Raw genomic sequence first — 24,778 nt, 5'->3', positions numbered from 1 at the left:
CTTTCTGAGAAACTGCTTTGAGATGTGTGCTTTCATCTCACAGAGGTAAAAGTTTCTTTTCATTGAGCAGATTGGAAACTCTGTTCTTGTAGAAACTGAGAAGGGATATTTGTGAGCATTTTGAGGCCTATGGTGAAAAAGGAAATATCTTCACATAAAAACCACACAGAAGCTTTCTGAAAAACTTCCTTGTGATGTGTGCACTCATCTCACAGAGATGAAGAGTTCTTTTGATTGGGCAATTTGGAAACCAGTCTTTTTTTAGAATCTGCAAAAGGATATTTGTGAGTGCTTTGAGGCCTATGGTGAAAAGGAACTATCATCACATAAAAACTAGACAGATGCTTTCTGAGAAACTACTTTCTGATGTGTGCATTCATCTCACAGAGTTGAAACTTCCTTTTGATTGAGCAGTTTGGCGACAGTCTTTTTGTAGAATCTGCCAAGGGATATTTTTCAGCCCTTTGAGGCCTATGGTGAAAAAGGATATATGTTCACATAAAAACTAGACAGAAGCGTTCTGAGAAAGTTCTTCATGATGAGTGCTTTTGTCTCACAGAGTTGAACATTTCTTGTCATTGAGTGGTATGAAAACAGTCTTTTTCTACAATCTGCAAAGGGCTATTCGTGAGGCTTTGAGGCCTACAGTGAAAAAGGAAATATCTTCACATAAAAACTAGACAGAATGTTACTGAGAAACTGCTTTGTGTTGGGTACTTTCATCTCACAGAGTTTAACATTTCTTTTCATTGAGCAGATTGGAAACTCTGTCCTTGTGGAATCTGCAAAGGGATATTTGTGATCTCTTTGTGGCCTGCAGTGAAAAAAGAAATATCTTCACATAAAAACTAGATAGAAGCATTCTGAGAAACTGCTTTGTGATGTGTGCATTCATCTCACAGAGCTGTACCTTTCATTTTATTTATCAGTTTCAAAACAGTTATTTTTACAGATTCTGCAAAAAGACTGTTTCCAAACTGCCCAATCAAAGAATGGTTCAACTCTGTAAGATGAATGCACACATCAAAAAGCAGTTTCTCAGAAAGCTTCTGTCTTGTTTTTATGTGAAGATATTTCCTTTTTCACCATAGTCCTCAAAGCACTCACAAATATCCCTTTGCAGATTCTAGAAGAACAGAGTTTCCCACCTGCTGAATGAAAAGAAACTTTTACCTCTGTGAGATGAATGCACACATCACATAGAAGTTTCTCAGAAAGTGTCTGTATACCTTTTATGAGATGATATTTCCTTTTTCACCATAGGCCTCAAAGCACTCAAAGATAACTGTTTGGAAACAGTTATTGTGTAGAATCTGCATAGGGATTGTGAGTTTTTACATGAAGATATTTGCTTTGTCATCAGAGGCCTCAAAACACTCAAAAATATGCTTTTGCAAATTCTACAAAAAGACTGTTTCCAAACTGCTCAATCAAAGGAAAGTTTCAACCCTGTGTTATGAATGCACAAACCAAAAAGAAGTGTCTCAGAATGCTTCTGTCTAGTTTTTATGTGAAGACATGTCCTTCTTCACCATACACCTAAAAGTGCTCAAAAATGTCCCTTTGCAGAATCTACAAAAAGACTTTTTCCAAAGTGCTCAATCTAAGGAAATGTTAAACTCTGTGAGAAGAATGCACTCATCACAAAGACATTCCTCAGAAACATTCTGTCTAGTTTTTATGTGAAGTTATTTCCTTTTGCACCATAGACCTCAAATCACTCACAAATATCACTTTGCAGATACCACAAAAAGACTGTTTCCAAAATGCTAATTCAAAAGACGTGTTCAACTCCTTAAGATGAATGCACAATCACAAAAAAGTTTCTCATAAAGCTTCTGTCTAATTTTTAAGTGAAGATGTTTCCTTTTTCACCATAGGCCTCTAAGCACTCACAAATATCTCTTTGCAGATTCTACAAAAAGACTGTTTCCAAAATTCTCAATCAAAAGAAAGGTTCAATTCTGTGAGATAAATGGACACATCACAAACAAGTTTCTCAGAAACTTTCTGTATAGATTTTATCTGAAGATATTTACATTTTCACCAAAGGCCTCAAAGCACTCCCAAATATCCCTTTGCAGATTCTACAAAAAGACTGTTTTCAAACTACTCAGTCAAAAGAAAGGTTCAGCTCTGTGAGATGAATGAGCACGTCTCAAAAATGTTTCTGTCTACTTTTTATGTGAAGATATTTCCTGTTTCACCATAGGTCTCAAAGTGCTCAAAATCATTCCTTTTTAGATACCACAAGAAGACTGTTCTGAATCTGCTCAATCAAAAGAAAGTTTCAAATCTGTGATATGAATGCACACATCAAAAGGAAGTTTCTAAAAAATTTCTGTCTAGTTTTTATGTGAAGATATTTCCTTTTTCACCATAGGCCTCAAAGTGCTCAGAAAAAGCACTTTGCAAGTTCTACAAAAAGACTGTTTCTGAACTGCTCAATCAAAAGAAAGCTTCAACTCTGCAAGGCAAATGCACACATCACAAAGAAGTCTCTCTGAAATCTTCTGTCTAGTTTTCATGTGAAGATATTTCCTTTTTCACCATAGTGTTCAAAGCACTCACAAATATCCTTTTGCAGATTCTACAAAAAGACGTTTTTGAATCTGCTCAATCATAAGGAATGTTAAACTCTGCGCATTGCATGCACACATCAAAAAGAAGTTTCTCAGAAAGCTTCTGTCTAGTTTTTATGTGAATAAATTTCCTTTTTCACCATAGGCTTCAAAGTGCTCAAAAATATCCCTTTGCCGATCCTACAAACTATTGAGCATAGTTTCCAAACTGCTCAATCAAAGGAAAGTTCAACTTTGTGAGATGAATGCACACTTGACAAAGAAGTTTCTCAGAATGCTTCTGTCTAGTTTTTTATGTGAAGATATTTCCTTTTTCATCGTAGGCCTATAAGCACTCAAAAATTTCTCTTTGCAGATCCTACAGAGTTTCCAAACTGCTCAATCTGAAAAAAGGTTCAACTCCATGAGATGAATGCACACTTCACAAAGAAGTTCCTCAGAAAGCTTCTGTTTAGTTTTTATCTGAAGATATTTCCTTTTTCACCATAGGCCTCAAAGCACTCACAAATATCCCTTTGCAGATTCTACAGGAACAGACTTTCCAAACTGCTAAATGTAAAGAAACTTTTAAATGTGTCAGATGAGTGCAAACATCTCAAACCAGTTTCTCAGAAACCTTCTGTCTAGGTCTTATGTGAAGATATTTCCTTTTTCACCATAGGCCTCAAAGGGCTCACAAATATCCATTTGCAGTTTCTACAAAAGGACTGTTTCCAAACTTCCCAATCAAAAGAAAGTTTCAACTCTGTAAGACGAATGATCACATCACAAAGAAGTTTCTCAGAAAGCTTCTATCTAGTTTTTATGTGAAGATATTTCCTTTTTCACCATAGGCCTCAAAGCGCTCACAAATATCCCTCTGCAGATTCTACATAAAGACTGTTTCCATACTGCTCAATCAATAGAAAGGTTCAACACTGTGAGCTGAATGCAAACATCACAAAGAAGTTTCTCCTAAAGCTTCTGTCTATTTCTTATGTGAAGATATTTCCTTTTTCACCACAGACCTCTAAGTGCTCACAAATATCCCTTTGTAAATTCTACAAAGAGACTATTTTGAAACTACTCTATCAAAAGAAAGGTTCAACTCTGTGAGATGAATGCACACATCACAAAGAAGTTTATCAGAAAGCTTCTGTCTAGTTTTTATGTGAAGATTTTTTCTTTTTCACAATAGGCCACCAAGCATTCACAAATATCTCTTTGCAGATTCTACAGGAACAGATTTTCCAAACTGTTCAATATAAAGAAACTTTTACCTCTGTCAGATGAATGCACACATCTCAAAGCAGTTTCTCAGAACCCTTCTGTCTGGTTTTTATGTGAAGATATTTCCTTTTTCAATATAGGCCTCAAAGGGCTCACAAATATCCCTTTGCAGTTTCTACAAAAAGACTGTTTCCAAACATCTCAATCAAAAGAAAGTTTCAACTCTTTGAGATGAATGCACACATCACAAGGAAGTTTCTCAGAAATCTTCTGGCTAGTTTAAATATGAAGATATTTCCTTTTTCTTCATAGGCCTCAATGTGTTCACAAATGTCCCTCTGCAGATTCTATAAAAAGTAGATTCTATGAAATGTCCGTTTCTGAGAATGCTTCTGTCTAGTCTTTATGTGAAGATATTTCCTTTTCCAGCATAGGCCTCAAAGCGCTCCAAATATCCACTTGCAGATTCTACAAAATGTCTGTTTCCAAACTGCTCAATCAAAAGGAAGTTTCAACTCTCTGACATGAATACCCACCTCATAAAGGAGTTTCTGGGAAAGCTTCTGTCTAGTTTTCATGTGAAGATGTTTCCTTTATCACCATAGGCCTCAAAGTGCTGACAGTTATCCCTTTGCAGATTCTACAAAAAGACTGTTTCCAAACTGCTCAATCAAAAGAAAGTTTCAACTCTGTGAGAAGAATGCACACGTCCTAAAGAAGTTTCTTAGAAAGCTTCTGTCTTGTTTTTATGTGAAGATTTTCCCTTTTTCACCATATTCCTCAAACCACTCACAAATATCCCTTTGAAAGTTCTACAAAAAGAATTTTTTGAAACTGCTCAATCAAAAGAAAGGTTGAACTCTGTTAGATGAATGCCCAAATCACAACGAAGTTCTCAGAAAACTTCTGTCTAGTTTTTATGAGGATATTTGCTTTTTCACCATAGATCTCAAAGTCCTCACAAATATCCCTTTGCAGATTCTATGCAGACAGAGTTTCCAAATTGTTCAATGTAAAGAAAGGTTTAACTCTGTCAGATGAATGCACACATCTCCAAGCAGTTTCTCAGAAACCTTCTGTCCAGGTTTTATGTGAAGATATTTCCTTTTTCACCATAGGCCTCAAAGTGTTCAGAAATATCCCTTTGCAGTTTCTACAAAAAGACTGTTTCCAATCTTCTCAATCAAAAGAAATTTTCGTCTCTGTGAGACGAATGCATACATGACAAAGAGGTTTTTCAGAAAGCTTCTATCTAGTTTTTTTGTGAAGATATTTCCTTTTTCACCATAGGCCTCAAAGTGCTCACAAATATCCTTCTGCAGATTCTATATAAAGACTGTTTCCATACTGCTCAATCAAAAGAAAGGTTCAACACTGTGAGATGAATGCACACATCCCAAAACAGTTTCTTCTAAAGCTTCTGTCTATTTCTTATGTGAAGATATTTCCTTTTTCACCACAGGCCTCTAAGTGCTCACAAATATCCCTTTGTAGATTCTACAAAGAGACTATTTTGAAACTACTCTATGAAAAGAAAGGTTCAACTCTGTGAGATGAATGCACACATCACAAAGAAGTTTATCAGAAAGCTTCTGTCTAGTTTTTATGTGAAGATTTTTCCTTTTTCACAATAGGCCACCAAGCACTCACAAATATATCTTCGCAGATTCTACAGGAACAGACTTTCCAAGCTGTTGAATGTAAAGAAACTTTTACTTCTGTCAGATGAACGCACACATCTCAAAGCAGTTTCTCAGAAACCTTCTGTCTGGTTTTTATGTGAAGATATTTCCTTTTTCAATATAGGCCTCAAAGGGCTCACAAATATCCCTTTGCAGTTTCTACAAAAAGACTGTTTCCAAACATCTCAATCAAAGAGAAATTTTCAACTCTGTGAGATGAATGCACATATCACAAGGAAGTTTCTCAGAAATCTTCTGTCTAGTTTTAACATGAAGATATTTCCTTTTTCCTCATAGACCTCAATGCATTCACAAATGTCCCTCTGCAGATTCTACAAAAAGTAGATTCTATGAAAAGTCCATTTCCAAACTGCTCAATCAAAAGTAAGTTTCAACTCTCTGACATGAATGCACACATCACACAGGAGTTTCTGGGAAAGCCTCTGTCTAGTTTTTATAGGAAGATGTTTCCTTTATCACCATAGTCCTAAAAGTGCTGACAATTATCCCTTTGCAGATTCTACAAAAAGACTGTTTCCAAACTGCTCAATCAAAAGAAAGTTTCAACTCTCTGAGATGAATGTACACATGGCAAAGAAGTTTCTCAGAAAGCTTCTGTCTTATTTTTATGTGAAGATTTTCCCTTTTTCACCATATTCCTCAAACCACTCACAGATATCCCTTTGAAGATTCTACAAAAAGAATTTTTCGAAATTGCTCAATCAAAAGAAAGGTTCAACTCTGTTAGATATGTGCACACATCACAGCGGAGTTCTCAGAAAGCTTCTGTCTAGTTTTTATGAGGATATTTGCTTTTTCACCATAGACCTCAAAGTCCTCACAAATATCCCTTTGCAGATTCTACGGGGAAAGAGTTTCCAAATTGTTCAATGTAAAGAAAGGTTTAACTCTGTCAGATGAATGCACACATCTCCAAGCAGTTTCTCAGAAACCTTCTGTCTAGGTTTTATGTGAAGATATTTCCTTTTTCACCATAGGCCTCAAAGTGCTCAGAAATATCGCTTTGCAGTTTCTACAAAAAGACTGTTTCCAATCTTCTCAATCAAAAGAAATTTTCATCTCTGTAAGACGAATGCACACATGACAAAGAAGTTTTTCAGAAACCTTCTGTCTAGTTTTTATGTGAAGACATTTCCTTTTTCACCATAGGCCTCAAAGTACTCCCAAATATATCTTGGCAGATTGTACAAAAATATTGTTTCCAAACCACTCAATCAAAAAATGGTTCCACTCTGTGAGATGAATGCACACATCACAAAGAGGTTTCTCAGAAAGCTTCTATCTAGTTTTCATGTGAAGATATTTCTTTTTTCAACATAAGCCACAAAGCACTCAGAAATATCCCTCTGCAGATTGTAGAAGAGCAGAGTTTCCAAATTGCTCAATGAAAAGAAATATTCAACCCTGTGAGATGAATGCACATAACACAAAACAGTTTCTCAGAAAGTTTCTTTCTAGTGTTTATGTGAGGACATTTCCTTTTTCACCATAGGCCTCAAAGTGCTCCCAAATTACCCTTGGCACAGTCTACAAAAAGACTGTTTCCAAACTGCTCAATCAGTATAATTGTTCAACTCTGTGAGATGAATGCACACATCACAAAGTGGTTTCTCAGAAAGCTTCTGTCTAGTTTTCATGTGAAGATATTTCCCTTTTCAACATAGGCCTCAAAACACCCACAAATATCCCTTCACAGATTCTAGAAGAACAGAGTTTCCAAACTGCTCAATTAAAAGATACGTTTACCTCTGTGAGATGAATGCACACGTCACAAAGCTGTTGCTCAGAAAACTTCTGTCTAGTTTTTATTTGAAGACATTTCCTTTTTCACCATAGGACTGAAAGCTCTCCCAAATATCCCTTGGCAGATTCTGCAAAAATACTGTCTCCAAACTACTCAATCAAAAGAAAGTTTCAACTCTGTAAGATGCATGCACACATCACAAAGAAATTTCTCAGAAAGCTTCTGTCTAGTTTTTATGTGAAGATATTTCCTTTTTCACCAGAGGCCTCAAAGCTCTCCCAAATATCCCCTCACAGATTTTTCCAAAAGAATGTTTCCTACCTGCTGAATGAAAAGAAAGTTTTCACTCTGTGAGATCAATGAACACAACACAAAGCCATTTCTCAGGTAGCTTCTTTCTAGTTTTTTCCTTTGACATTCCCTTTTCAACCATTGGCCTCAATGAGTTCCCAAAAGTCCATTTGTAGAATGGACAAAAACAGTGTTTCGAAACTGCTGAATCAAAAGAAAGTTTTAATTTTGGGAGATGAATGCACACATCAAAAAGGAGTGTCTTGGAATGATTCTATCTAATTTTTATCTGAAGATATTTCCTTTTTCACCATAGACCTCAATGCCCTCTGAAATATCCCTTCGCAGTCTCTACCAAAACAGTATTTCCAACCTACTTAATGAAAACAAAGTTTTAACTTATGAGATGAATGCACACATCTTAAAGTGTTACTCAGATAAGCTAGTTCTAGTTTTATGCTGGGATATTCACTTTTTCGTCATTGGCCTCAGTGAGTTCCCAAATGTCTATTCGCACAATTAATCAATGTTTCCAAAGAGACAAATCCAAAGGAGTGGGAACTCATTGAGACCAATGGTGAAAAAGCAAATATCACAGGATAAAAACTAGAAGGAAGCTACCTGAGAATCTGCTTTGTGATGTGTGCATTTATTTCCTAGAGTTAAACCTTTCTTTTCACTCAACAATTTGGAATCACAGTTTTTTCAGTATCTGCATAGGGAAATTTGGGAGCTCATTGAGGCCTTTGATGAAAGAGGAAATATCTTCAGAAAACAACGAGAAAGAAGATTTCTGAGCAACTGCTTTTTGATGTGTGCATTCATCTCACGGAGTTAAATGTTTCTTTGGATTCAGCCATTTGGAAACACTTTTTTTGTCCATACTGCAAATGGACATTTGTGAGCACATAGGGGACAATGACAAAACAGTGAATATCCCAAGATGAATACTAGAAGGAAGCTATCTGAGAAAAACCCTTCTGATGTGTTCATTCATCTGGCAGAGTGAAACCTTTCTTTTCATTCCATAGTTTGCAAACAAAGTTTCGGTAGAATCTGCGAAGGGATATTTGGGAGTGCATTGAGGCCTTTGGTGAAAAAGGAAATATATTCAGATGAAAACTAGAAAGAATTTTTCTCAAAAACTGCTTTGTGATGTGTGCATTCATCTCACAGAGTTAAACATTTATTTTGATTCAGCAGTTTGGAAACACTGTTTTTGTCCACTCTGCGAATGGACATTGTGGAGCTCATTGAGGCCAAAGGGGAAAAAGTGAATATCCCAGGATAAATACTAGAAATAAGCTATCTCAGAAATGGCTAAGTGATGTGTGCATGTATCTCACAGAGTTAAACTTTTCTTTTAACTCAGCAGTATGGAAACACTGGTTTTGCAGAATGTGTGAAGAGATATTTGAGAGTGCATTGAGGCCTATGGTGAGAAAGGAAATAACTTCAGCTAAAAACTAGAAAGAATCTTTATGAGATACTGCTTTGTGGAGTGTGCATTCATTATACAGAATTAAACCATTCTGTGGATTCAGCAGTTTGAAAACATTGTTTTTGTCCATTCTGGTAATGGACTTATGGGAACTCATTGAGACCAAAGCCAAAACAGCGAATATTCCAGGATAAAACTAGAAGGAAGTGATCTGAGATAGTGCTTTGTAATGTGTGCATTCATCTCACAGAGTTAAGCCTTCCTTTCATTCAGCAGTTCATAAACACTGTTTTAGTAGAATCAGAGAAGGGATATTTGGCAGTACATTGAGTCCTAAGGTGAAAAGGAAATATCTTTAAAGAACTAGAAAGAAACTTCCTGAGAAACTGCTTTCTGATGTGTTCATACACCTCACAGAGGTAAAACTTTCTTTGGATTCAGCAATATGGAAAAACTGTTTTTGTTCAATCTACAGATGGACATTTGGGAACTCATTGAGGCCAATGGTGAAAAAGGAAATATCCCAGGATAAAAACTAGAGGGAAGTTATCTGAGAAACCAATTTGTGATGTGTTCATTCACCTCAGAGAGTTAAACCTTTCTTTCCATTCAGCAGTTTGGAAACACTGTTATCGTAGAATGTGTGAAGAGATATTTGGTTATGCAATGAGGACTATGGTGGAAAGGGAAATATCTTCAGATAAAAACTAGAAAGAACCTTTCTGAGAGAGTGCTGTGTAATGTGTTCATCCAACTCACAGAGTGAAACTTTTCTTTGGATTCAGCAGTTTGGTAACAGTGTTTTCGTCTATTTTGCGAGTGGACATTTGGGAGTTCACTGAGTCCGATGGCCAAAAAGTGAATATTCAAGGATAAAAACTAGAAGGATGATATCTGAGAAATGCTTTGTGATGTGTGCATTCATCTCGCAGTGTTAAACACTTCTTTTCAGTCAGCAGTTTGGAAACATTATTTTTGTAGAATCCGTGAAGGGAAATTTGACAGTGCATTGAGGCCTATGGTGAAAAAGGATATATCTTCAGATAAAAACTATAATAGCTTTCTGAGAAACTGCTTTGTGATGTGTTCATTCATCACACAGGGTTAAACCTTTCTTTGGACTCCTCAGTTTGGAAACACTGTTTTTGTCCATTCTGTGAATGGACATTTGGGAACTCTTTGAGGCCAATTGCAAAAAGACCAATATCCTAGGATAAAAACTAGAAGCACACTATCTGATATACCTGTTTGTGATGTGTGCATTCACCACACAGTGTTAAACATTTCTTCATTCAGCAGTTTGGAAACATTGTTTTTATAGTATCTGTGATGGGATATTTGGGAACACATTGAGGCCTATGGTGAAAAAGGAATTTTGCTGAGATAAAAACTAGAAGGAAGCTTTCTGAGAATCTGCTTTGTTATGTGTTCATTGATCTCACATAGTTAAACCTTTCTTTCTATTCAGCAGTTTGGCAACACTGTTTTATTAGATTCTGTGAAGAGATGTTTGGTACTGCATTGAGACCTACAGTGAAAAAGGAAAAATCTTCAGATAAAAATTAGAAAGAAGCTTAATGACAAACTGGTTTGGGATGTGTGCATTCATCACACAGAGATAAACTGTTCTTTGGATTCAGCACTTTGGTAACACTGTTTTTGTCCATTCTGTGAGTGGACATTTGGGAGATCTTTGAGACCAATGATGAAAAAGCAAATATCACAGGATAAAAACTAGAAGGAGGATATCAGAGAAGCGACTTTGTGATGTGTGCATTCATCTTGGACAGTTAAACCTTTCTTTTCATTCATTAGGTTGAAAACACTGTTTTTGTAGAATCTGCATTGGGATATTTGGGAACACTTTGAGGCTTATGGTGAAAAAGGAATTTTCTTGAGATAAAAACTAGAAGAAGATTTCTGAGTATTGGATTTGTGATGTGTTCATTCAAGTCACAGAGTTAAACATTGCTTTGAATTCAGCAGTTTTGAAACACTGTTTTTGTCCATTCTGCAAACGGACATTTGGGAGATCATTGAGGCCAAAGATGAAAAAGAGAATATTCCAGGATAAAAACTAGAAGGAATTTATCTGATAAAGCAATTTTTGATGTGTGCATTCATATAACCAAGTTAAACCTTCTTTTTCATTCAGCAGTTTGGAAACACTTTTATCTTAGAATCTGCAAAGAGATATTTGGTAGCACATTGTGGCCTATAGTGAAAAAGGAAATATCTTCAGATAAAAACTAGAAATAACTTTTCTGAGAGAGTGATTTGTGATGTGTGCCTTTATCTCACAGGGTTAAGCCTTTCTTTGGATTCAGCAGTTTGGTAACACTCTTTTTGTGTATTCTGTGAATAGACATTTGGGAGCTCACTGACGCCAAATGCAAAAAAAGGAATATACAAGGATAAAAATTAGAAGGTAGGTATCTGAGAAGACGCTTTGCAATGTGTGCATTCATCTCACAGTGTTAAACCTTTCTTTCCATTCAGCAGTTTGGAAACCCTGTTTTTGTAGAATCTGTAAAGGGATATTTGGCAGTGCATTGAGACCTATGGTGAAAAAGGAAATATCTTCAGGTAAAAACTAGAAAGAATCTTTCAGAGAAACTGCTTTGTGATGTGATCAATCATCTTGCAGAGCTAAACCTTTCTTTGGATTCACCAGTTTGGAAACATTGATTTCTTAGAATCTGCAAAGAGATAATTGGTAGTGCATTGAGGCCTATGGTAAAAAAGGAAAATATCTTTAGATGAAAACTAGAAAGAAGATTAATGAGTAACTGCTTTGGGATGTGTGCATTCATCTCATAGAGTTAAACCTTTCTTTGGACTCAGCAGTTTTGTAAAACTCTTTCTGTCCTTTCTGCGAATGGACATTCGGGAGCTCACTGAAGCCAATGGCAAAAAAGTGAATATTCTGGGATAAAAACTAGAGGGAAGCTCACTGAGAAACCAATTTTTGATGTGTGCATTCATGTCACAGAGTTACAGCTTTATTTTCATTCAGCAGTTTGGAAACACTGTTATTGTAGAATCTAGAAATGGATATTTTGCAGCACATTGAGGCCTACAGTGAAAAAGGAAATATCTTCAGATAAAAACTAGAAGGAAGCTTTCAGAGGAACTGCTTTGAGATGTGTGCTTTCATCTTACATAATTACACCTTTCTTTGGATTCAGCAGTTTGGAAACACTGTTTTGGTAGAATCTCTGAAGGAATATTTAGGAGTGCATTGAGGCCTATGATGAAGAAGGAAATATATTCAGGTAAAAACTTGAAAGAAGCTTTCTGAGAAACTGCTTTGTGATGTGTGCATTCAACTCACAGAGCTAAAGGTTTCTTTTGATTGAGCAGTTTGGAAAGACTGTCTTTGTAAAATCATCAAAGGTATATTTGGGAGCACACTGTTGCCTATGGTGAAAAAGGAAATATCTTTGGATAAAAAGTAGAAAGAAGATTTTTGAGAAACTGCTTTATGATGAATGCACTTATCTCAGAGAGTTAAACTTTTCTTCTGACTGAGCAGTTTGGAAAGACTGTTTTTGTATAATCTGCAGAGCAATGTTAGGTATTGCAAAAAGGCCTATGGTGAACAAGGAAATATCTTTAGATAAAAACTGGAAAGAAGCATTATGAGAAACTGCTTTCTGATGTGTGCATTCATCTCACAAAGTTAAATCCTTCTTTTGATGGAAAAGTTGGGAAACATCCTTTTTAGAGAAACTGCAAAAGGATAATTGGGAGTGCATTGAGGCCTATGGTGGAAAAGGAAATATCTTCACAAAAGAAATAGACAGAAGCTAACTGAGAAACTGCTTTGGGACATAAGCATTCATCTCACAGAGTTAAACCTTTCTTTTGATTGAGCAGTTTGGAAACACTGTTTTCGTAGAATCTGCAAAGGTATATTTGGGAGCACACAGAGGCCTATTTAAAAAATAAAATATATTTGGATAAAAACTAGAAAGAAGCTTTTTCAGAGGCTGCTTTGTGATGTGTGCTTTCAACTCACAGATTTAAACCTGTTTTTTGATTAAGCAGTTTGGAAACACAGTTTATGCAGAATCTGAAGGGATATTTAGGAGCACATTGAAGCCTATGTTGACTAAGGAAATATCTTTGGATAAAAACAAAAAAGGAGTTTGAGAAACTGCTTTGTGATGTTTGCATTCATCTCACAGAATTAAATGTTGCTTTTATTTGATCACTTTGGAAACACTGATTTTGTAGAATCTGTGATGGGATATTTGGGAGTGTGTTGAAGCCAAGTGTGATAAAGGAAATGTCTTTGTATAAAAATTAGAAAGAAGCTTTTTGACAAACTGTTTTGTGATGTATGCACTCATCTCACAGAGTTAAACAATTCTTTTGACTGAACATTTGGAAACACTGTTTTTGCAAAATCTGTGAAGTGATATTAGGTAGCACAATAAAGCCTATTGTCCACAAGGTAATATCTTCAGATAAAAATTGTAAAGAGGTGTTATGATAAACTGCTTTCTGATTTGCTTATTCATCTCACAGATTTAAGTTCTTTTGATGGAACAGTAAGGTAACACTGCTTTTGTAGAATCTGCAAAGGGATATTTGGGAAAACATTGAGGTCTAAGGTGGAAAATGAATTATCTTCAGAGAAAACTAGATAGCTTTCTGAGACAATGGTTTGTGATATGTGCATTTATATCATGGAGTTAAACCTTTCTTTTGATTGAACAGTTGGGAAACACTGTTTTTGCAAAATCTGTGAAGGGATATTAAGTAGCAGAAAAAAAGCCTATTGTGAAAAATGTATATCTTCAGATAAAAACTGGAAAGAAGCATTATGAGAAACTGCTTTGTGATGTGTGAGTTCAACTCACAGAGTTAAGTCTTACTTTTAATGGAACAGTTTGGAAACACTGTTTTTGTAGAATCTGCCAAGGGATATTTTGGAGGACATTGAGGCCCACGGTGAAAAATGAAATATCTTCGGATAAAAAATAGAAAAAAATGTTTTGGAGAAACTGCTATGTGATGTATGCATTCACTCAAAGTGTTAAACCTTTCTTTTGATTGAGCATTTTGGAAAAAAAAATTTTTTAGAAACTGTGAAAGGATATTTGGGAGCGCACTGATGCCTGTGATGGAAAAGAAAATATATTCAGAGAAGAACTAGACAGTAGCTTTCTGAGAAACTACTTTGTGTTGTGTGCATTTATCTCACACAGTTAAACCTTTCTTTTGATTGAGCAGTTTGGAAACACTGTTTTTGTAGTATCTGCAAAAGGATATTTGGGAGCACATTGAAGCCTATGGTGAGAAAGGAAATATCTTCAGATAAAAACTAGAAAGAAGCTGTTTGAGAAACTGCTTTGTGATGTGTGCGTACATCTCACAGAGTTAAAACTTTCTTTTGACTGAGCAGTATGGAAACACTGTTTTTGCAAAACCTGTGAAGCAATATTAGGTAGCACAAAAATTTATGGTGAAAGAGAAAATATCTTCAGATAAAAAGTGGAAAGAAGGTTATGAGATACTGCTTTCTGATTTTTATATTCTTCTTTTGATGGAACAGTTTGGAAACATTGTTTTTGTAGTATTTGCGAGGGGATATTTTGGAGCACTTTGAGGCCTATGGTGGGAAAGGAGATATCTTTCAAGAAGAACTAGGTAGAAGATTTCTGAGAAACTGTTTTGTGATTTGTGCATTCATCTCACAGAGTTAAACCTTTCTTTTGTTTGAGCAGTTTTGAAACACTGTTTGGTAGAATCTGTGAAGGGATATTTTGGAATGTATTGAAGCCTATGGTGGAAAACAAATTAACTTCTGTTAATAACTAGAAATAAGCTTTTTGAGAAACGGCTTTGTGATGTGTGCATTTGTCTATCAGAGTTAAAACTTTATTATGTTTGATCAGTTTTGAAAAACTGTTTTTGTGGAATCTGCAAAGGGATATTTGGGAACACACGTGGCCTACAGTGAAAAAAGGAAATAGCTTCAGATAAAAACTAGAAAGAAGCTATCTGAGACACAACTTTGTGATGAGTGCATTCTTCTCACAGAGTTAAACATTTCTTTTGATAGAGCAGTTTGGAAACTTTTTTTATAGATTCTGCAAACATATATTTAGGAGCACACTGAAGCCTATGGTAAAAAAGGGAATACCTTTGGATAAAAACTAGACAGAACCTTCTTGAGAAACTGCTTTGTGATGTGTGTGTTCAACTCACAGTTAAAATTTTTTTGACTGAGCAGTTTGGAAACACTTGTTTTGTATAATCTGCAAAGTAATGTTATGTAGCATAAAAAGCTCTATGGTGAATAAGGAATCATCTTCAGATGAACAGTAGAGAGAAGTTTTTGAGATACTTCTTTGTGTTGTGTGCATTCAATTCTCAGTGTTAAACCTTTCTTTTGACTCAGCAGTTTGGAACCACTGTTTTTGCAAAATATGTGAAGCTATATTAGGTAGCGCTAAAAAGCCTGTGGTGAAAAAGGAAATATCTACAGATAAAAACTGGAAAGAAAGGTTACGAGAAACTGCTTTCTGATGTGTGCATTCAACTAACTGAGTTAAATACTTTTTTTGATGGAACAGCTCAGACACATTGTTTTTATAGAATCTGAGAAGGGATAATTGGGAGTGCATTGAGGCCTGGGGTGGGAAAGGAAATAACTTCAGATTAGAACTAGACAGAAGCTATCTGAGCAACTGCTTTGTGGTGCGTGCAATCATCTCACACAGTTAAACTTTCCTTTTGAGGAAGCAGTTTGGAAACACTGTTTCTGCAAAATCTGCAAAGCAATATTATGTAGTGCAAAAAAAGCCTATGGTGAACAAGGAAATAACTTCAGATAAAAACTAGAAAGAAGTGCTAAGAAAAACTGCTTTGTGATGTGTGTGTTCAACTCCAAGAGTTAAACCTGTTTGTTGATTGAGCAGTTTAGAAACACTGTTTTTGTAGAATATGCAATGGGATATTTGAAAGCTCAGTCCTTTGGTGAAAAAGGAATTATCTTTGGTTATAAACTAGAAAGAAGTTTTTTGAGTAACTGCTTTGCTCTGTGTGTATTCATCTGACAGAGTTAAACCTTTCTTTTGACTGAGCATTTTGGAAACACTTTTTATAAAATCTGTGAAATGATATTAAGTAGCACAAAAAGCCTATGGGGGACAAGGAAATGTCTTCAGATAAAAACAGGAAAGGAGCGTTATGAGAAACGGTGCTTTCTTATGTGTGTGTTCACCTCACAGAGAAAAGTCCTTCTTTTGATGGAAAAATTTGGAAATACCGTATTTGTAGAATCTGCAAAGGGATATTTGGGAGCACACTGAGGCCTATGGTGGAAAAGGAAATATCTTAAGAGAAGAACTAGACCAAAGATTTCTGAGAAACTGCTTTGTGATGAGAGCATTCAACTCATAGAGTTAAGCCTTTCTTTTGATTGAGCATTTATTTTTTCTTTTTCTTTTTTTATTTTATCATTATTAAACTTTAAGTTTTAGGGTACATGTGCACAATGTGCAGGTTAGTTACATATGTATACATGTCCCATACTGGTGTGCTGCACCCATTAACTCGTCATTTAGCATTAGGTATATCTCCTCATGCTATCCTTCCCCCCTTCCCCCACCCCACAACCGTCCCCAGAGTGTGATGTTCCCCTTCCTGTGTCCATGTGTTCTCATTGTTCAATTCCCACCTATGAATGAGAACATGCAGTGTTTGGTTTTTTGTCCTTGTGATAGTTTACTGAGAAAGACGATTTCCAATTTCATCCATGTCCCTACAAAGGACATGAACTCATCATTTTTTATGGCTGCATAGTATTCCATGGTGTATATGCGCAACATTTTCTTAATCCAGTCTATCATTGTTGGATATTTGGGTTGGTTCCAAGTCTTTACTATTGTGAATAGTGCCACAATAAACATACGTGTGTATGTGTCTTTATAGCAGCATGATTATAGTCCTTTGGGTATACCCAGTAATTTGATGGCTGGATCAAATGGTATTTCTAGTTCTAGATCCCTGAGGAATTGCCACACTGACTTCCACAAGGGTTGAACTAGTTTACAGTCCAACCAACAGTGTGAAAGTGTTCCTATTTCTCCACATCCTCTCCAGCACCTGTTGTTTCCTGACTTTTTAATGATTACCATTCTAACTGGTGTGAGATGATATCCCATTGTGCTTTTGATTTGCATTTCTCTGATGGCCAGTGATGGTGAGCATTTTTTCATGTGTTTTTTGGCTGCATAAATGTCTTCTTTTGAGAAGTGTCTGTTCATGTCCTTCACCCACGTTTTGATGGGGTTGTTTGTTTTTTCTTGTAAATTTGTTTGAGTTCATTGTAGATTCTGGATATTAGCCCTTTGTCAGACATGGCCAGGTATTCCTCTGGGACACATTGAGCATTTTTTAAACACTGTTTTTGTAGAATCTGTGAAGGAATATTTGGGAGCACATTGAGGCCTACAGTGAAATAGGAATTATATCCAGATAAAAGGTAGAAATAAGCTTTCTGAGAAACTGCTTTCTAATGTTGCATTCATCTGAAGGAGTTAAACCTTTCTTTTGATTGAGCAGTTTGGAAACACTGTTATAGTGGAATATGGGAAGGGATATTTGGGAGTGCACTGAGGCCCATGGTGAAAAAGGAAAGAATTTGGATAAAACTACAAAGAAGATTTCTGAGAAACTGCTTTGTAATGTCTGCATTCATCTCATAGATTTAAATATTTCTTTAGATTGAGCAGTTTGGAAACACTTTTTTTGTAGAATCTGCAATGGGATATTTTAAAGCAGAGTTAGACCTATGGTGAAAAAGAAATATATTCAAATAAAAAGAAAAGAAGCTTTTTGAGAAACTGCTTTCTGATGTATCACTTCATCTCACAGAGTTAAACCTTTCTTTTGACTGAGCAGTTTTGAAACACTGTTTTTGTATAATCTGTGAAGTGATATATTGGAGCACAAAAAAACCTGTGGTGAAAATGGAAATATCTTCAGATAAAAACTGGAAAGAAGCATTATGAGGAACTGCTCTCTGATGTGTGCATTCATCTCACAGAGTTACATCCTTCTTATGATGGAACTGTTTGGATACACTGTTTTTGTAGAATCTATGAAGGGATATTTGGAAGCGGATTAAGGCCTAAGGTGGAAAAAGAAATATCTTCAGAGAAGAACTAGACAGAAAATTTCTGAGAAACTGCTTTGTGATGTGTGCATTCATCTCACAGAGCTAAAAATTTCTTTTGATGGAGCAGTTTGGAAATACTGTTTTTGTAGAATCTGTAAAGGGATGTTTGGGAACACTTTGAAGCCTAAGGTGATAAAGGAAATATCTCAAATAAAAACTAGAAAGAAGGTTTTTGAGAAACTACTTTTTCATGTGTGCATTCAATTCACAGAGTTAGACCTGTTTTTTGATTGAGCAGTTTGGAAAAACTGTTTTTATAGGATCTGCAATGGGATATTTGGGAGCACATAGAAGCCTCTGGTGAAAAAGGAAATATCTTAGGATAAAAACTAGAAAGAAGCTTTTTTAAAAACTGCTTTATGATGTGTGCATTCATCTCACATAGTTAAACCTTTCTTTTGCCAGAGAAGTTTGGAAACAGTGTTTTTGTACAATCTGCAAAGTGGTATTAGGTAGTGCACAAAGGCCTATGGTGAAAATGGAAATATCTTCAGATAAAACCTGTAAAGAAGCTTTCTGAGACCCCAATTTGTGATGTGTGCATAAATTTCACAGTAGTAAATGTTTCTTTTGATGGAGCCATTTGGAAACAGCCTTTTGTCAGAATCTGCAAAGAGTTATTTGGGAGAGCCTTGAGGCCTACAGTGAAAGAGGAAATAAGTCCATATGAAAACCAGAAAGAAGCTTTCTGAGAAACTACTTTGTAATGTTTGCATTCATCTGATAGAGTTAAAACTTTCTTTTGATTGTGCAGTTTGGAAAAACTGTTTTGGTAGTATCTTCAAAGGGATATTTGGGAGTGCACAGAGGCCTATGGTGAAAAAGGAAATAACTTCGAATAAAAACTACAAATAAGCTTTACGAGAAACTGCTTTGTGATTTGTGCATTCTTCAAACAGATTTAAACATTTGTTTTGATTGATCAGTTTGACTGTTTTTGTAGTCTCTGCAATGGGATACTTGAAAATACAGTTAGGCTGATGGTGAAAAAGGAAATACCTTCGGATAAAATCTAGAAAGAAACTTTTTGAGAAACTGCTCTGTGATGTGTGTATTTATCTCACAGAGTTAAACCTTTCTTTTGACTGAGCAGTTTGGAAGCACTGTTTTTGTATAATCTGTGAAACGATATTAGAAAGCACAAAAAAAACGATTGTGTAACTGCCTTCTGATATGTGCTTTTGTCTCACAGATTTAAGTCCTTCTTTTAATGGAACAGTTTGGAAACAGTGTTTTTGTGGAATCTGCAAAGGGATATTTGGGAGTGCTTTGAGGCCCAAGTAGAAAATGAAATATCTTCAGAGAACTAGACAGAAGCTTTCTAAGAAACTGCTTTGCCATGTGAGCATTCTTCCCACAGAGATAAACCGGTTTTTTTGATTGAGCAGTATGAAAACACTGTTTTTGTAGAATCTACAAAAGGATATTTGGGAGCACTCTGATGCCTATGGTGAAAAAGAAAAAATCTTTGGGTAAAAATTAGAAAGAAGTATTTTGAGAAACTACTTTTTGAACTATGCATTCAGCTCACAGAGGTAAACTTTTCTTTTGACTGAGTAGTTTGGAAACACTGTTTTTGTAAAATCTGCTAAGAGATGTTAGGTAGTGCAAAAAGGACTATGGTGAAGAAGGTAATATCTTCAGGTAAAAATTGGAAAGAAGTGTTGGGAGATAATGCTTTCTGATGTGTGCATTCATCTCTCAGAGTTAAGTCCTTATTTTGATGGAACACTTTGAAAACACTGTTCTTGTAGAATCTGCCAAGTGATATTTGGGAGCCCATTGAGGCCTATGATGGAAAAGGAAATATCTTCAGAGAATAATTAGACAGAAGATATCTGAGAAGTTGCTTTGTGATGTTGGCATTCATCTCACAGATTTCAAACTTTCTTTTGATTGATCAGTATAGAAACACTGTTTTTTTTTTAGAATCTGCAAAGGTATATTTGGGAGCGCCTTGAAGCCTATGTTGAAAAAGGAAGTATCTTGGATAAAAAGTAGAAAGAAGCTTTTTGAGAAAGTGCTTTGTGTTGTGTGCATTCATCTCCCAGAGTTAACTGTTTTTTTATTGATCAGTTTTAAAACACTGTTTCTACAGAATCTGTGAAGGCATATTTGGGAGTGCATGAGACCTATGTTGAAAAAGGAAATAACTTCAGATAAAAAACTAGAAAGAAACTTTCTGAGAGGATGCTTTTTGATGTGTGCCTTCTTCTCACAGAGTTAAACGTTTCTTTTGATTGAGCAGTTTGGAAACACTGTTTCTTTTAGAGTGTGCAAAGGGATATTTGGGAGCACACTTATGTCTCTGGTGAAAAAGGAAATATCTTCAGATAAAAACGAGTAAGAAACTTTTTGAGAAACTCCTTTGTGATGTATGCATTCGTCTTTCAGAGTCAAACTTTTCTTTTGAGTGAGCACTTTGGAAACACTGTTTTTATATAATCTGCGAAGTGATGTTAGGTAGTTTAACAAGGCCCTATAATGAACAAGGAAATATCTTCAGATGAAAACTGGAATTAAGCATTATGAGGAACTGCTTTCTGATGTGTGCATTCATCTCACAGGTTAAATCCTTCTTTGATGGAACAGTTCAGAAACACTGTTATTATAGAATCTGCAAAAGGATATTTGGGAGCACATTGAGGCCTATGGTGGAACAGGAAATATCTTCAGAGAAGAACCAGACAGAAGCCATCTGATAAACTGATTTGTGATGTGTGCATTCATCTCACAGGATTAAACCTTACTTTTGATTAAGCAGTTTGGAACACCATTTTTGTAGAATCTTCAAAGGTATATATGGGAGCTCCCTGAGGTCTATGGTGAAAAAGGAAATACCCTTGCATAAAAATTATAAAGAAGCTTTTAGAGAAACTGCTTTGTGATGTGTGTGTTCAACGCACAGAGTTAAACCTTTCTTTTGATGGAGCAGTTTACAATCACTGTTTTTGTAGAATCTTCAATGGGATATTTCGGAGCGAGTTGAAGTCTATGGTGATAAAGGAAATATCTTCAGATAAAAACTGGAAAGAAGACTTTGAGAAACTGCTTTGTGATGTGGGCATTCATTGCCATGTGTTAAACCTTTCTTTTGACTGAGCAGTTTGGAAACACTTTTTTTCAAAATCAGCAGCTCAAAATTACATAGTGCAAAAAAGGCTATGGTGAAAAAGGATATATTTTCAGATAAAAACAGGAAAGAAGAGTTATGAGTAACTGCTTTCTGACGTGTGCATTCGTCTCATAGAGTTAAGGCCTTCTTTTGATGGAACAGTTTGGAAACACTGTTTTTATAGAATCCTCAAAGTGATATTTGGGAGAGGATTGAGACCTATGATGGAAAAGTAAATTCCTTCAGAGAACTAGACAGAAACTATCTGAAAAACTGCTTTGTGAGGCATGCATTTATCTCACAGGCTTAAACCTTCTTTTGTCTGAGCAGTTTGTAGACACTGTTTTTGCAATATCTGTGAAGCGATTTCAGGTATTGCAAAAGCCTATGGTGAACAAGGAAATATCTTCAGATAAAAACTGAAAAGAAGTATTATGAGAAACTGCTTTCTGATGTGTGCATTCATCTCACAGTTAAACATTTATTTTGATTGAGCAGTGTGGAAACACTGTTTTTGTAGAAACTGCAAAGGGATATTTGGGAGTGCAGTGATGCCTCTGGTGAAAAAGGAAATATCTTCAGATAAATACTAAAAAGAAGCTGTTTGAGAAACTGCTTTGTGATGTATGCATTCTTCTCACAGAGGTAAACTTTTCTTTTGACTGAGCAATTTGGAAACACTGTTTTTGTGTAATTTGCAAAGCAATATTAGGTAGCACAAAAATTCCTATGGTGAACAAGGAAATATCTTTAGGTAAAAACTGGAAAGAAGCATTAGTAGAATCTGCTTTCTAATGTGTGCGTTCATCTCATAGATTTAAATCCTTCTTTTGATGGAAGAGTTTTGAAACACTTTTTTGCAGAAACTGTGAAGGGATATTTGACAGCATATTGGGGCATATGGTGGAAAAGGAAATATCTTCAGAGAAGAATTAGACAGAAATTTTCTGAGAAACTGTTTTGTGATGTGAGCTTTCATCTCACAGAGTTAAACCTTTCTTTTGATTCAGCAGTTAGAAGACAGTTTTTGTAAACACCTTGTTGTGATATTTGGGAGGGTAGTGAAGCCTATGGTGAAAAAGGAAATACTTCCAGATACAAAGAAGTCAGAAACTTTCTGAAAAACAGCTTTGTGATGTGTGTATCATCTCACATATGTAAAGCTTTCTTTTGATTAAGTAGTTTGGAAAAACTGTTTTTGTAGAATCTGCAAAGGTTTATTTGGGAGCGCACTGAGGCCTATGGTGAAAAAGGAAATATCTTCCGATAAAAATGGCAAAGAATCTTTTTTAGAAATGGCTTTGTGATGTGTGCATTCAATTCACAGAGGTAAACCTGTTTTTTTGATGGAGTAGTTTGGAAACACTGTTTTTTTAGAATCTGCGACAGGATATTTGGGAGCACGTTGAAGCCCATGGTGATCAAGAAATTAACTTCGGATAAAAACTAGAAAGAAGTTTTTGGGTAACTGCTTTGTGATGTGTGCATTCATCTCATGGAGTTAAACCTTTCATTTGACTGAGCACCTTGTAAACACTGTTTTTGCAAAATCTACGAACTGATATTTTGTAGTGCGAAAAAGCCTATGGGAAAGAGGGAAATATCTTCAGATGGAAATATCTTCATATAACAACTGGAAATAAGGGTTATGAGAAAACTGCTTTCTGATATATAAGTTCATCTTACAGAATTAAGTCCTTCTTTTGATGGAAGAGTTTGGAAACACTGTTTTTGTGGAATCTGCGATGGGATATTTGGGAGTGCATTGAGGCCTATGAAGGAAAAGGAAATGACTTCAGAGAAGAACTAGACAGAAGCTTTCTGGGAAAACACTTTGTGATGTGTGCATTCATCTCACAGAGTTAAACATTTCTTTTGAGTGGTCACGTTATGAAACTGTTTTTGTAGAATCTGCAAAAGGATATTTGGGAATGCATGAGGCCTATGGTGAAAGAGGAAATAACTTCAGATAAAAAGTAGAAGCTTTCCAAGTAACCGATTTGTGATGTTTGCATTCCTCTCACAGAATCAAAAGTTTCTTTTGATTAAGCAGATTGGAAACAATGTTTTTTTAGAATCTACAGGGGAGATTTTGGAGTGCACTGATGTCTATGGTGAAAAAGGAAATATCTTCACATAAAAACGAGAAAGAAGGTTTTTGATAAACTGCTTTGTGATGTACGCATTCATCTCCCAGAATTAAACTTTTCTTTTTACTGAGCAGTTTGGAAACACTGTTTTTGCAAAATCTTTGAAGCAATATTTGATAGTGCTAGAAAGCCTATGGTGAAAAAGGAAATATCTTCAGATAATACCTGGAAAGAAGTGTTATGAGAAACTGCTTTCTGAAGTGTGTGTTCCTCTCACTGTGTTGAGTCCTTTAGATGGAATAGTTTGGAAACACTGTTTTTATACAATCTGCAAAGGAATATTGGTCAGCACATAAATGCCTATGTTGGAAAAAGAAATATCTTCAGAGAAGATTTAGACAGAAGTTTTGAGAAACTGCTTTCTGAGGTGTGCACTCATCTCACCGTGTTAAGTCCTTCTTTTGATGGAACACTTTGTAAACTCTGTTTTTGTAGAATCTGCGAAGGGATATTTGGCAGCACTTTGAGGCCTATGGTGAAAAACGAAATATCTTTGGATAAAAAGTAGAAAGAAACTTTCTGAGAAAATGCTTTGTGATGTCTGCATTCATCTCACAGAGTTAAACTTTTCTTTTGATTGAGCCTTTTAGAAACACTGTTTTTGTAGAATCTGTGAAGGAATATTTGGGAGTGCATAGAAGTGTAATTTGAAAAAGAAAATATCTTCAGATAAAAACTAGAAAGAAGCTTTTTGAGAAACTGCTTTTTGATGTGTGCATTCATCTCACAGATTTAAACCTTTCTTTTAATGGAATAGTTTGTAAACACTGCTTTTGTATAATCGGTGAAGCGTCATTTGGGAGCACTTTGACTCCTATGGTGAAAAGGAAATATCTTCAGAGATAAACTAGAAAGAAACTTTCTGAGAAACTACTCTGTGATGTGTGCATTCTTCTCACAAAGTTAAACCTTTATTTTGATGTAGCAGTTTATTAAGCCTGTTTTTATGTAAATGGTGAAGGGATATTTCAGAGCACATTGAGGCCTTCAGTGAAAAAGCAATTATTCTTAGACAAAAACTAGAGTGAAGCTTTCTGAGAAACTGCTTTGTGATGGGTGCATTCATCTCACTGAGTTAAACATTACTTTTGATGGAGCAGTTTGGAAACACTGCATTTGTAGAATGTGCAAAGGACTATTTTGGAGTGCTTTGAGGCCTATTGTGAAAAAGGAAATATCTTCAGGGAAAAACTAGAAACAAGCTTTCTGAGAAACTGCTTTGTGATGTCTCCTTTCATCACACAAAGTTAAACCCTTCTTTTGATGGAGTAGTTTTTAAACACTGATTTTGCATAATCAGCGAAAGGACAATTGGGAGTGCATTGAATCCTATAGTGAAAGGAAATA

Source organism: Pongo abelii, chromosome 4, assembly GCF_028885655.2.
Source record: "Pongo abelii isolate AG06213 chromosome 4, NHGRI_mPonAbe1-v2.0_pri, whole genome shotgun sequence".
NCBI lineage: Eukaryota > Metazoa > Chordata > Mammalia > Primates > Hominidae > Pongo > Pongo abelii.
This window is presented reverse-complemented; position numbering follows the sequence as displayed.